General features: G+C 34.8%; 1 long non-coding RNA gene across 1 annotated transcript; it reads right to left on the reverse strand.

Annotated features, from left to right (window-relative positions):
* Window positions 1–4,367: 4,367 nt before the first annotated feature.
* LOC110920862 lies at window positions 4,368–4,974 on the reverse strand. The gene is made up of 5 exons (XR_002581943.2): window positions 4,915–4,974; window positions 4,750–4,803; window positions 4,617–4,658; window positions 4,490–4,543; window positions 4,368–4,406 (listed from the first exon to the last, which is right to left on the reverse strand). It is a non-coding gene; the product is annotated as an uncharacterized LOC110920862 (long non-coding RNA).
* Between the last annotated feature and the right edge of the window lie 9,423 nt (window positions 4,975–14,397).

A 14,397-nucleotide genomic window follows, 5' to 3' on the forward strand; every position in this document is an offset into this window, starting at 1 on the left:
TTGATTCCGCTGCCACTTTCTCTCTGAAAGGGAGCTTCCTTTTTTGTGCCCCCAACTCAGCCAACATACGCACACGGTTTGCAAGCGGAATATTGTCCTCCACCTCATACATATCACCCCCACAAAATTCCAGACCAGTTTGACCTTTGTGGATTGCAATGGCTGGGTCATAGGAGCTAACTGGGTCTACCATTATAACCATACTCAAGTCTGTGGTAGCCTCCATATCGCCTAACACATATAAAATAAATAACTCAGGTAACGCATTAAAGATTACAACACACTTAATGCGGTAAATGAATGTGTTTAAGCTCACCGGAACGCTCGGTTTCTGTCCGAGGAATATCATCCATCTTCCCACTTGTGCAACCTGCACGTTTAATGCAAATAAGTATATTATATATGACTCGAACTAACCCATCAATACTAACTTTGTTTAATGCTATATCGTACCAATTTCCTGTGACACGTCGAATTGACCCCCAATTTGTGTCATTCCAAGACTCCAATTCGGGCCATCTAAATTCCGTTCATCAAAAATGGTATCCCCTTCGCACACTGTGTGTATGATTAACACATGTTAACTCACTAAATGATACATGTAGGAAACCAGTTAACACATGTTAGAGCATGAAAGTCCTTACCGTTCTTTTCCGCAGGAGGGACCTCTTCAGCCGCTTTCCCTTTTCCATCGACATCCTGGGCCTTCTCGAAACCGTCGCCCGAAACTAAGTCTACCCCCGCACTACTGCACCCTTGCATATTTACATCAGTAGCATGCATCCCATCATGCTCAATCTTACCTTCTGCAGCTGCATAAAACAATGCTGTTACATCTCATGCACAACTTAGTACCAGAAGCTGCATAAATAATTACCGTTAAAAACACGGTCACACTCCTCAACAGCCCCCTTGCCTTCGCCATCCAGAACCCCATGTTCGTCCTTATCATTAACAGCACCTTCCACAGATGAAAACACGACGCCACCACTCTCTCCTTTTCTTCCATCAGGTGCAGCCCTAACTTCATTCTCAATCTTACGATCTGTACTTGCATAAACATTTTTCGAATAAATAAGGCATGGCTAAGCATGGCTAAACAAATAAAACGGTTTCCGAAGATTACCTTCCTTCTCATTCCATTCAACCTGTTTGCTATCCTTAACCTCCATCTCGACCATTTTGGCCAGCTCTTGATCACAAACAAACCTTGCTTCGTAAATCTCATCCTTTTTGGCGTCATTCGCTTCCAGATCGGTGTTCTGTTCATCATTGTCATTCGCAGCCACTTTATTATCTGTATCCACTCTATGTTCATCTTTACTAACAAACTGCATGTCCGAACCACGGTAATCTATCCAAACAAGATGCCCTATGTTAAATCAAATAAAGTAACAAAGCACACTTTTAAAGTCAGGCATTATTAAAGGGGTACGGGAACTACAACGTGCACCATGCACTTCTGCTGCTTTAATACGCAATATTGCACGCATTAAACCCAGCGGCTTATGCACTTCTTCAGCATCACTTTTATCCACGCCTCCTGCTCCTTTATTTTCTTCGGCCCCACCAACACTACAGTCACCTCCACTTGAATTACCAGCATCATGAACACTCTTATCACCTTCGACGACTTCATTTGTTTTTTGCCCAAGTTCACTACACCCCAGTTCTCTCTCTTCCAGTTGCTTCTTAGTCTTGTTCAACCCTATAACATCACATAAATATTAAATGGGTTTTAGACACGTACGCATATTAGAGGGTAATAAATTTTAACGAGCAACAAACTACGCGTTTAATTCTAAATCTAAATGTATGATGAAACTGGTAACACATGTTACAGTTTACCTGATTCGTTGCCATCATCCGTTTTTTCCCGGTCAATCTTTATTTTCGTCTTCGGGCAATTCGGGGTCACAAAGCTTGCTTTCGTTTCGGGAGCACCCTTTAACTTATTCAGACGGGGAGAACTCCTTACCCGCGACGACATACCTCCTTCTTCCAGCGCTCCGGTACACTCAGTTCCATCAGCAAATACGCATGATTCCCCCGCACCATCTGCTGCAACCACAAAGGAAGGTTATACTATACGATAATTATCACCTTAACGTGTGTTAGAGTAAACATTTCATTCCATAACATATAGTAAAGGTACATAAACTCTTTTTGCGCTATAAACGTACTCTTAAAATGGTAATACATGTAACAATTTACCTTTTTCTTTGCCACCATCCGTGTCTTGTCCACCAAACTTCATAGTTGTCTTTCTTCTTTTTGGGGTCACAAACCCTTCTTCTGTCTCACTAACATACTTTAACTTCTCAAGTCTTGCTGATCTCCGCACCTGACCCGACTTTCCACCATCTTCCATCTTTTCAGCATAGTCTTCTCCACCATCATCTACGAATGATTGGCCCGCAACATCAGCTGCAAACCCAAAAAAAATATGTCAATCAATACAGGTTGCCACACCGTCAAAATGTGTTACAGTGACCAAATTAAGAATGATAACCAACACAACATGTATAACATTTAACACGTGGTTCCGTGTTCATTTCATAAACATTGTCAGCACACCTTCTTGGGCATCAAAGTCTATTGCTGAGGATCCTACTGCTTTCAATCTACTTTTACTGATTTTTTTTGTTTTGCCGGATAAGCGACTTCCTGTACAAGCTTGCTATTGGTGACCCATCCGAAAAATCGTCGTCCATGCCATCCCCTACGAAATCGTTTGCACAACGATCAATGGATTACAAAATATTTAACTAAATAACACAAACAATAACAGTTACTAACCAGCGTTCTCTCCTTCGTTGATGTGAAACCTTTCATCATTTCTCAAATCTCCCAAGACCGAATTGATCTTGTGTGACGCTAAATCTACCGCGTCATCGTGATCCTCCCTTTCACTAACTTTCTTCTCAAACATGCTTTCAAACGTTGCCTTCAACGCTTGTACTTCTTCGTCTTCATGGCTCTTCACCAATAGCGATTCTAACATACCCTCAATTTTGACTTTGTTCTTCTTTGTCACGCATATTAACTGTCGTACTATCGTCAACCTCTCCTGTTGAGAATAGTTTTTCAACATTTTTCATACTATGAACATATACTAATTGCAAAAAACACATGTTAGAGCATCTAACTTTACCTCTTTAGTTGCCCAGTGTTCCACGTTATAGTTTCTGGGACGTGTTAATCCTTTAAACCGTCATGTTCCAAACCCACCAGCAAGGATTTCAAGCCTTTCTCTCTCTCTCAATCTTTTCAAGTTCCAAAAAGCTAAAGGACACACCGCACTGTCTACCTCCATCCCCGTGCACTCAATGCTATCAACGTACAACAACTACAAGAAACAACGATCCGTTCAGCCCGGAAATAATCAACTATTCTAACACATGTTAATTATCTAAAATAATTAAAAGTACACTTACCATCAGAATCGCTAGAGGACCGACGAAGAAACTTTGTGGGTTAAGCCGATTCCAGGTATCCTTGCAAGTTCTCAGCTTTTCTACAACAAGGTCACACCAGTCTATTGTTGCAAAGTCCATTTCTTCATCCAGATACTCCAAGATTTCTTCCCGTAAACAACTTTGTTTATGACAATCAACCAGCACTGCCACAAAACACATTACAAAATCCATCCTGAAATCAAAATTGTCTTCGCCATCGGACTCATCTATCATTTTCACCATCTTTGTTGGAGGCACCATTTCCCCCGGGTATCTCGCCCTCCAATCCGTAATGGCATCAGTCAGCATCGGCAGCTTACCAATCGAACTAAACTTTTGTCCACCAGTCGGAATCCCTAATAACTTATGTATCACTTTCCTGTTCACCTTGATATCACCGGCAGGCGTACATATCACCATCTTATCTGGACTAAAATTGTCCACAACAAAATAACCTAACTTAGCCGGCAAACCATCAACGCTGAAAGTTAGCAAACGTCCAAAGCCCATTTCCCTGACTACGTCACGTTGTTGTTCTGTCAATGCCCGTACACACTTATAAAACTGCAATGGTGCAGATCTTGTCCTTATGCCTGGAAATTCATCCTTTTTTGCTCGCTTACGGGCTTTCTGAACCTTTTCCGGTTTGTTACCAACTACCTTTGGTTTCCCTGCTTTACCTTTCCCATTGTCATCCGAACCCTTCTTCTTTTTGGTCCTTAACGCCCCGCCCTTCGATGTAGCCGTCACTTCTGCCCTACTTACTGAAATAACATTTTATACGAAACAACAACATCCCAAACAATTAGTCTACTTTACAACCACCGATGACAACATGTAAGAATTTTTCATTCGTAACATCCAAATTTTTGAAGGGCTTAAAAAATAACTAACCACGGTTTTTTCGCATTACATTGCCATAATTATCATCGGCGCTGTTTCTTTCACCTGCTGATTATCACATGTTAGTGAATTTTCAAGGTCATGCCCAATTAATACATGTTAAACAAAGCCAACAGTATTTAACTAACCACGTTTTCTTTTATTTCCACACCCAGAAATATCCCCGACAATGCTTTTCTTCCCTACAGTTTCAAACATGTTACTCAGATTTATCTGGATACGCAATTAGCCTCTATTGCAACAAAAGGAACTTACCACTGTGCTTTTTGTTATGTCCCCGTTTGCTTTCCACACAACCTTCATTTAGCACCGATACATTCGTAAGGAAAACGATTAGCCCAATAATACTTTATACAAATTATAAACAATATTACTGCTTAACCGTTACCTGTTTTCCGTCTTTTCCCATGGCTTGCTGACACACTATCGGTATCATCATACACTGCAAGGCATCCAACAAAATTCAGTTATGCCCAATTTCTTATCCAACACACTATCAATATACAGATCACCTTGAACTATGTTAAGTGTTCAGAAACATAAAAATTCTAACCTAACTCCCGTTGGGTCGGACCAAAGTCAGATTGTTGTTTGGAAGGTCCGGGCTTGGGTTCGTCGGATAAAATCACAACGCTAGGGCTCTCAGACCTTTTTTGCCCTAACCTGTGTTTCGAAGTCCTACATATATAAAAGAAAACTAACTCAGGTGCCATTTTCCAATAATCCGTTGAAGAAAACCACCTTTTACATGACGGATAACAACAAACTAACCTTTTACTTGAAGTCTGAATCTTCCTTAATCGTTTCAGCTTCAACGACGACGACAAGATTATGAACGACTTCCTCATTCTCCAAGCTGGACACTATCGGCTTCTGTGTTAGGGTTTGGGGAGTAGCTTTTCAATGTTTCTTTTGAATAGTAAAGAAGAAAAACTTTTGAATTGTGTTAGGGTTAGGGACGAGAGAGAAACATGAACAGGAGGGGAGAAATGAGTATAATGGAAAAGAAGATAAATTTTTGAATTTTGTTTACACTTTTTTGATTAGACGGCTACTGCATGGCAGTGGTTTCTGTTTCCCAATGTGTATGTTCACTTCCGAAAATGCCCTTGGATGGTATAAAATGGCAGTCCTTTTTATTTTTATTCATACCAAAATAATCATGGCCTTTGATCAAGTTTGATGTAAGCTAATCAATGGTTCACAATGGGTTTCCATAGTTTTCTTAAAAATATAGGGTTTCTTATATAACCAAGCCCTATATATATATATATATATATATATATATATATATAGTGGAGGGTTCAAATGAGAAGAATTTTTTTGTAAGAAAATAAAAAAGAACAAACTTCAACCAATAATAATGCTTCATTTTACTTCATTTAATTTTTGTATTTAATATGGGTGTAAGGGTATATTGGTAAAATTAGATAGATCATTAATTCTTAGTCTTCCTTTTTAATAGCTCACTAAATTAAATTTGTAAATTATTTAAAAAATATATATAATTTCAAAGAAGAAAAAAATTAATTTAGAGTGTAGGATAAATTATGAGGTATGTAGGATAAATTTCAGTATGTGCAGGATAAATTTCAAAAACGTTTAGGATAAATTTTGATGTGTCTAGGCAAAAATTTTAGTGTGTAGGATGATACTCTTTATGACTAATTAATTAGTCAAAAATAATAATAAATGAGATGAGAGAAAAACTATTTAATGTTTTACAATTGTACCCTTTATTCTTTTTTTCTCAATTTAATTTTCTTCTCAAATGAACCTCCCCCTATATATATATATATATATATATATATATATATATATATATATATATATATATATATATATATATATAGGGGAGAGTTTAAATGAGAAGAAACTTTTTGTAAGAAGAAAAAAGAAGAAATTTCAACCAATAAGAATGTTTCATTTTACTTCATTTAATATAAGTATTTGATGTTACTATAAGGGTAATATGGTAAACCTACAAAGATAGTATTGCTCTTTAATAGCTAACTACATTAAAATTTGTAACTTATCTTCAAAATATATATTTTTTCAAAAAAAAATAATAATTTAGAGTGTAGGATAAATTACAATGTGTATATGATAAATTACGGGTTGTGTAGGATAAATTTCAACATGTGTAGGGTAAATTTCGAAAGGTGTAGGGAAACTTTTGATGTGTGTAGTCAAAAAATATTAGTGTGAAGGATGATAGTTTTTTATGACTAATTAATTAGTCAAAGATGATAATAAATGAGATAAGTGAAAAAGTATTTAATATTTTACAATTGTACCCTTTGTTCTTTTTCTTCTCAATTAAATTTTATTCTCAAATGAACCTTCCCCTATATATATATATATATATATATATATATATATATATATATATATATATATATATATATATATATAGAGGATCCTGTAAAAAGTGGGACTTTTGTGAGAAGTGTGAGAAATAATTTGGGAATGACAAGTGTCCTTTATCCTAATTAATTCAAAAGGGTATATTAGTAATTTGACATTTTTATCATTTAATTGATTTCCAAGAATAACTGCCAAAAAAAAAACTGCCGATGAGTTTTTTATGGTTTGAATCGAATTTTGAATTAGGAGAAATTTTAGGAAACATTATAAATCTGATTGTTTTATATTCTTCATCATCTTTTAATCGCAACATCTTTTAATCATACATTGTTCATGGCGTGGTGTTTTAAAAAACTGGAGACATTGACTATGATTCAAGTCATGGTGTTTTATCTGGAGACATTGTTCATGGCGTGGTGTTTTATCTATGACTTGGATCATACATTGTTTATGGCGTGGTGTTTTAAAAAACTGGAGACATTGACTATGATTCAAGTCATGGTGTTTTATCTGGAGACATTGTTCATGGCGTGGTGTTTTATCTATGACTTGAATCATAGATGTTTAAAACACCACGCCATGAACAATGTCTCCAGATAAAACACCATGACTTGAATCATAGTCATGGTGTTTTAAAATCTGGGAATGTTTTGTATTGATAAAACACCACGCCATGAACAATGTCTCCAGATAAAACACCATGACTTGAATCATAGATGTTTAAAACACCACGCCATGAGCAATGTCTCTAGATAAAACACCATGACTTGAATCATAGATGTTTAAAACACCACGCCATGAACAATGTCTCCAGATAAAACACTATGACTTGAATCAAAGTCAATTTTATCCAGTTGTTTTAAAACACCACGCCATGAATCTGATTACAGTTCTATTTATGATAATGTATGACGAATATGTAACCAAAGACCTCCTACAATTAAGGTGAATCATTAATTCCTATATCTAAGGAAAAAGGAGTGAATGTAGGAGTTTTTGGTCGTGTATGATATGGTTACCATATTTCAAACATTAAAAAAGATACTATTGCCCTTCAATTTTACATAAGGTCCCTCTAATTAAAACACAATTTACATTTTTATACCCTATTGATCTCAACCATTGGATCAAATCTCCAATGGTTTAAAACACTTCTTACCCTTCTTACATTTTAGACACTTTTTACCATATCCCTACCCTATATATATATATATATATATATATATATATATATATATATATATATATAGGATTAGGTTCAAACGTGAACAAAATCCCAAGAGTGAACTGCGTGAACTAATCTGGGTCCTTGATTTTAATGATCTTGAGATTAAAGTGAGTGGCATGATGGTAATTATTTGATTAATTTTTTTCATTTAATTAAATATAAAAAGGGTATATGTGTAATTTCCATTTTGCATTGATTGCATAAATCACTCTCTCTCTCTCTCTCACAAATCAAGTAATCAACATATTCAACCTTAGATCTAAAGAAAAAGTATAGGGTCCGCCAGCTACCACTCTTGGTGGCGGCGTCGACGAAACGACATCCACCACCGTTTCTTTCTCTCTCTCTCTCTCTCTCTCTCTCTCTCTCTCTCTCGTAATCTTGTCGGAAAGAATCAAAAGTCGTCGGAGTTCCGCCGGAATAACCGAAGCACGCCGGACAACCTTCTTTCTCTCCCGCTATCGGTATAACATCTCCTCATCAATTCTTTTCTGGTCTTGTCACTTTAATTGGATAATCATAATAAAACAATAAAGGAATTTAACAAGAACTAAACATCACATTGGGTTTCATGGCTGTTGTCGCCATCTATATTTTCTTATTTTATATATGTATGTTTTTTTTATTTTTTTTTCTTTCTTCGAAAGAGATGACGAAATGATTTATGGTTCTTATAAAAGTAAAAAAAAAAAACCCAAAGAATTTCAATTTCAATGATGTAGAGCAGTGGCTGTTTGTCGCTGGCCCTTTATTTGCATCTTGTATTTTGATTTTTTGGAAATGTTATTTTATTCTTGAAAAAAACAAGAAAATTTTATATTCTAGGTTCGTATTTATGTGATAATTGGCAGTTAACATTCCAAAGTTGCCTAGCTTATGTGATGTAACTTGTAAGTAAATATAAGTGGCCATCTAATCTAATAAAAAATGTGTAACGGTTGCTATAATGTTTATCTTTATACCGTTGGTAATTTGGACGGGTAAGTAGGTAACTCTTCAATGGTTTGTTGCCAAAGAGCTTATCTGGTTAATTATGCCTGTGGAACATTTTCTATTATATGGGTCTTATTATATGCGATGTACACATGTGTATTATGATTTTGTTCTGTTTTTAATGCGATATACATATGTGTATAGCGTCTGTTTTTGTGATATCTCAGATTTTTTTGTGTATTGAATGTGTAAAGTTGTTGATGTACACTTGTGAATTATGCAAAGTATTAGTTGCTTATTTTTTTTTTGTTCAATTTTTTGATTTTGCTCTGTTTTTAACGTGATGTACACATGTGTATTCTAATTTTGCTCTGATTTTAATGTGATGTACACATGTGTATAGCGTCTGTGTTTGTAATATGTCATATTTTTTTGTGTATTGAATGTGTAAAGTTGTTGATGTACACTTGTGAATTATGCAAAGTATTAGTTGCTGAGTTTTTTTTTGTGCTATTATAGGAGATGTCGTTAACGAGAAAGATTATGTTTTTTGTTTTTTGGATTATGTTGGGTTTATTGTTTTTACGAAACTGAAACTTGTAATTATATGTTTTTTGTTTTTTGGATTATGTTGGGTTTATTGTTTTTACGAAACTGAAACTTGTAATTATATGTTTTTTTGTTTGGTTTGGAAAACATTATGGAACTTGTAATTTGTTAAATATAAAATAGTTTTACATGTATTGTTTCTATGTTTGTATTATGTAGCTAATTACACATATGTACGATGCTCAGTACACATGTGTACTGTTCTATTTATATCCAAGTACACATGTGTATACCGTTGAAATATGAAAGTTACGTGGATCTTAAAAATCAAAATTTGAATTCTGGTGATGAAATCTGAAATAAAAATTAAAATTAAAATCTGGTGATTTGTTGTTTGTTTTAATAATTATCTTATTAATAAATAAAACATAATGTGGATAATGAATGTAAATTAGGAAAGATGTAACTTAATTCAATTATTAAAATAATGATTTAAATCTAATTTTTTATACAATTACAATCCTACCCTTAACAACTAAAAAGGAAATCAAGGGTCCAGATATGTTCACGCAGTTCACTCTTGGGAGGTTGTTCACGCTAGAACCCTACCCTATATATATATATATATATATATATATATATATATATAGTAGGGTTCCTACGGAAAGTGTGTTTTTCCTAGAAAGTCTAGGAAGCGATCTGGTCCATCAGATTGGTGTGTTTAAGGGTTGAGATTAAATCAATGGCAATCTTGTAATATTTAACTATATTTAATAGATTGTTTTAAATGATAAGGGGCAATTTCGTCATAACAGTGTTTTAAATCAATCAAAAATAACCGTCAATAAGTCACATTTCCTTATTACACGCGAATTTCCCTCTCTCTCACTTTCTCTCTCTAAACCCACAACCGAAATCAATCAAAAATCATACCAAAAATACCTATAATCATGGATGAAGATAAGAGATTTTCCAACTTCTATATACGTAAGATCAAACGGACATTGTGTTCTGTGTTTTAGTTGGCGATTAGGGTTCAATTGTGTTCTAGATTGAAGTGTTTTATGTTTGCAGGGAAGAGATTCAAAAAAAAAGGGGGATTTGAACAAGATGGATGGGAGCATACTTGAAGTCGCCGGAAGAGAAAACACAGTTGCCGGAAGAGAAAACACGGTCGTAATCTGCTTGTAAACCACATTTGTATGAATCTGCTTGCTGTTAAAACACAGCTGTATGAATCTGAATTGATGTTAAAACACAGTTGTATGAATCTGAATGATAAAACACATTTGTATGAATGTGCTTGCTGTTAAAACACAGCTGTATGAATCTGAATGCTAAAACACAATTGTATGAATCTGCTTGCTGTTAAAACACAACTGTATGAATCTGAATGCTAAAACACAACTGTATGCATCTGCTTGCTGTTAAAACACAACTGTTTGAATCTGAATGCTAAAACACAACTGTATGAATCTGCTGGCTGTTAAAACACAGCTGTATGAATCTGAATGCTAAAACACAACTGTATGAATCTGATTGCTGTTAAAACACAACTGTATGAATCTGAATAATAAAACACAGCTGTATGAATCTGCTTGCTGTTAAAACACATCACCAAGAACAAACTGTTAAAACACAGTACCAAGAACATGCTGATAGATTCCAGCAAGAAAACGAAGGAATGATTGATATTAAGTGAGATCAGAAATCGAAAACAAAAAATTCCGAAATTTATGGATAGTTAGTTATTGAAGATAATTTCCTAAAATAAAAATAGATTGTGAAAGTACATAAATGCCCTTTTATATAAAATCCTTCAATGCCACATGTCGCATTCTTATTGCTTCCTAGACTTTCTAGGAAAAACACACTTTCCACCCAACTCCTACTCTATATATATATATATATATATATATATATATATATATATATATATATATATATATATATATATATATATATATATATATATATATATATATATATATATATATGGTGAGGTTTTCTCTACAAAGTGTATTTTTTCTACAAAGTGTAGGAAGTATTGTGTGCAATTGGATGTGTTTGATCAATGGTTGAGATTAGTTGGGTGACATTTTTGTAATATTTGTGTTTTAATTATTGATTCATTTAATGGGCGAGGGGCATTCTAGTCATTAATCGTGTTTTAAATAAAGAAACTACCATCAATTCCTTTATTCTAGCCATTTCTTCATTCATTAACTACCAATCTCTAAAATCATGGATCTAGACATCCAAACTAAAAAAGATTCGTTCCAACATGATTCAAGAACATTCAAACAATGGAGAATAATGACACTATAATCTATTCCAAAAAAATGTTCATACTTTTTTTTGTGATCTAATCTGTTTATACTAGTGTGTTATACGGAATGCAAGCTTTTATAATGGTGTGTTATACATAATCTAAGTTGTTTATATTGGTGTGTTATACTGGAGGTCGAAGCTGTTTATATTGTTGTGTTATACAGAATCTAAGTTGTTCATACTAGTGTGTTATACTGGCGATCAAAGTTGTTTATACTGGTGTGTTATACGGAATCTAAGTTGTTTATACTAGTGTGTTATTCTTGCGATCGAAGCTGTTTATACTGTTGTGTTATACGGAATCTAAGCTGTTTATACTAGTGTGCTATATGGAATGTAAGCTGTTTATACTAGTGTGTTATATGAAATGTAAGTTATTTATATTAGTGTATTATACAGAATCTAAACTATTTATATAGGTGTGTTGTACGGAAATGTAAGTTATTTACACTTGTAGCTGATAAAACACAACGTGAATAAACTAATAACTGCTAAAACACAACGTCAAGAATTTGTTCATGAGTGATCGCATGTCATGTTAATTTGTTCAGTATACGTTCTTTGTATTATAAGTAACTGACAATTTTGAATTCTTAAAAGATAAATTGTTTCTTTAAAAATCTCCTTATTTTGTTTAAGAAACAAATCTTCTATAAATAAGTTAATTATTCAATTACATTTATGTCCTTTAGTATAAAATATCTAAATGCCACATGTCACCCTTAGAACACTTCCTACACTTTGTAGGAAAAATGGAATTTGTAGCCAACTCCCACCCTATATATATATATATATATATATATATATATATATCGTAGGAGTTGGGTGGAAAGTGTGTTTTTCCTAGAAAGTCTACGAAGCAATAAGAACGCGACATGTGGCATTGAAGGATTTTATCTAAATGGGCATTTATGTACTTTCACAATCTATTTTATTTTAGGAAATTATCTTCAATAACTAACTATACATAAATTTCGGAATTTTTTGTTTTCGATTTCTGATCTCACGTAATATCAATCATTCCTTCGGTTTCTTGCTGGAATCTATCAGCATGTTCTTGGTACTGTGTTTTAACAGTTTGTTCTTGGTGATGTGTTTTAACAGCAAGCAGATTCATACAGCTGTGTTTTATTATTCAAATTCATACAGTTGTGTTTTAACAGCAAGCAGATTCATACAGTTGTGTTTTAGCATTCAGATTCATACAACTGTGTTTTAACAGCAAGCAGATTCATACAGTTGTGTTTTAGCATTCAGATTCAAACAGTTGTGTTTTAACAGCAAGCAGATGCATACAGTTGTGTTTTAGCATTCAGATCCATACAGTTGTGTTTTAACAGCAAGCATATTCATACAGTTGTGTTTTAGCATTCAGATTCATACAGGTGTGTTTTAACAGCAAGCAGATTTGTGAAAGCACCGGATCGATGACGAACATCAAACATCGCACTTGATTCAAGACATGATGAACAATTATAAACACCAAAGATAGAAAGATGTAGAAGATGAACCCTTTATTAACGAATCAGTCATCACAGATTACATAAACCAAAGGAGTATACATCATCTACAAGCTGGTTTAGATCACAAAGATCTAAACCTAGCTTTCTCTCACTAACACATAGTCTCCCTCTTTCTCTAGAATACACACAGCGATGTAGAAAGGATGGGATCTTGTTAGAGGTGCACCAAACACTCAAGAGTTGCCCTAATCTACACAATACACACATATATATAGGCTAGGGACTAAACCCAGACAAAACACATTGTCCGGGATACAAAACAATACAATAGTCCGAAACACTAGAAAGTCGTCCGGAATGCCTTCAGCAATTGATAATCTTCATTATCATTGACTTTAACTTGGACTTCTGCTTTGGTTGACACAGAACTGATAAGCGACAGTTACCCGGCAGGAACTGCACTTACAGTCTCCCCCTTAACTGTTGCATCAGTTCTGTGTGGCATCGATAATCTTCAATCACCGGATACTGCACTTACAGACTCCCCCTTGACTGATGATATCATGCATGCTTTCAACTTTGGCTGAGACTTGATATTTCTGGCAGAGCACTGTGATCTTCAACCCTTCTAATCAAAGACTTGCTGACGATCACTTAAATGGCCGCTTTGTGAAACCCGAAGAATCTAACATCAAACACTGTTGATCCTCCCCCTCAATCTACTCCTGAATCAAGTTAACACGAACCGACCTACAACCACATGTAAGAATATCGCTCGATACATTAATCTTCAAACCTAACCAACAGCAGAAAGAAACATTGGATTTCCAATGCCCAGCCTTGAACACTTCAAATTTCGCAAAGACATGAAGCTCAGTTCGATAAGTTAATAACAAACTGGACTTTGTAAAAGTACATCCACCATCTTGATCAGAGTCTTCAACCGAGTGTCTGAAATCATTTCATCTCGAATCTTCATGATCCAATCTCGTATCTTCACGAATCCACCAATTACCCGATGACTTTCGTCTCCAATCTCCCCCTCAATGTAAGAACCCCTATTTCGAGAATCTTATCGGTCACCAACTTGGAAGAGGGACCAAGAAGACTAATCTTCTCTACTCTAACCGGCATACGATAAAGGCTTGACCTTCAACTAGTTGCC

The sequence above is a fragment of the Helianthus annuus genome, chromosome 17, assembly GCF_002127325.2.
Source record: "Helianthus annuus cultivar XRQ/B chromosome 17, HanXRQr2.0-SUNRISE, whole genome shotgun sequence".
Classification (NCBI taxonomy): Eukaryota; Viridiplantae; Streptophyta; class Magnoliopsida; order Asterales; family Asteraceae; genus Helianthus; species Helianthus annuus.